The sequence below is a fragment of the Momordica charantia genome (genome assembly GCF_013281855.1).
Source record: "Momordica charantia cultivar OHB3-1 chromosome 10 unlocalized genomic scaffold, Mcharantia_2.0 BLBB01000010.1, whole genome shotgun sequence".
In the NCBI taxonomy this organism is placed as follows: Eukaryota; Viridiplantae; Streptophyta; class Magnoliopsida; order Cucurbitales; family Cucurbitaceae; genus Momordica; species Momordica charantia.
Window position 1 is genome coordinate 17,070,289 of NW_028275158.1, and position 1,197 is coordinate 17,071,485.

At 51.2% G+C, this 1,197-nt stretch overlaps 1 pseudogene; it reads right to left on the minus strand.

The window, feature by feature from the left end:
- LOC148208697 (fasciclin-like arabinogalactan protein 2 pseudogene) lies at positions 1-961 on the minus strand (annotated as a pseudogene).
- Positions 962-1,197: the final 236 nt, after the last annotated feature.

The window sequence follows — 1,197 nt, forward strand, 5'->3', positions numbered from 1 at the left end:
TTGAAAAAAAAGGGACGCCATTTTCATAACAGTAAAAAAGAAAACAAGAAAAATTACAGCAGTGAAAATCCCAGCCACGCGCCCAAAGCTGCGGCAGCCAAATAAAACTTCCCACCGTCGACTCTAATCGCAGAGTTGCCGTCGGCGTCGTGATCCGCCGGGGAGTCGTCGTCGTCGGGAGACTCCGCCGGCGATGAAGCCGCGTTCGGAGAGTCCGCCGCCTTCTCCGACACCGGCGCCGGCGCCGGAATCGGAGCATCGGCTCTGAACAACTCCTCCGGCTCCAGAACCTTGTCGACCAAATAAATCACCAACGAAACCTCATCGAAGGCAGTTCCGGTGACCTTCGCCATCACAACGCCGGTATTAACGGTCACATCCTGGCCGTCGTTTTGGACGGCGAAATCGTACTTATTAGCGCCGTCGGTGGCCAAGGTGCTGGTGGCGCCGTAACTCTGCTTCAGAACCGGCATCGGCATGTAAATCGGAACGCCGTGGAATTCGAGGAGCGAAGACTTGCCGGCGGCCGTCAGGTTTTTGTATTTCGGCGAGAACTCATCGAAAACGTCGTCGTTTGGACAGAACACCGTCAATCCCCCAACGACGTCGTCCTGAAACACGTTTTCTGCGCCGGCGGCCGTTATGGCTTGGGCAAACGCGCTACAGCCGCGCGTGAACAACACGCGAGTCAGATTAAGTTGACCCGGGTCTGGACTCGGCGCCGCCGCCGCAGTGGTGGGCGGCTGAGTGATGTTCTGGGCACATAACAGAGATGGTAATGAGAGGAAGAGGAGGAGGAGCGGCGGCAGCGCTCCGGCGAGGAAGCGGCCGAGGGGCATTGTGGGTTTTAGAGTGAGAAACTGATCAAAATGAGGAGTGAGAGAGAGGGAGGGGTTGTTTAAAAGAATCAGAATGGAGAGAACGTAAAGTGGAAGCTATGGAGTAAAAGTGGAGATCGTAATAAACAATGGTAGAAATGGGGATTGGAAGTCGAATTTTTTTTGTCGGGAACAAGTACTTTAAAACCAATTGAACTATCTTGGGGGTTGAGGAATGAGACATTTTGTTATTTTAGATAACAAAATAGAATAGGACTAGGTTTTACTTCTGATTCCATCCAAAAGGTCTCGTAATAATTGTCATCTCTTATATATGATGGATCACTCCTTTCCCTAACAAATAATCAGATATCTTAAT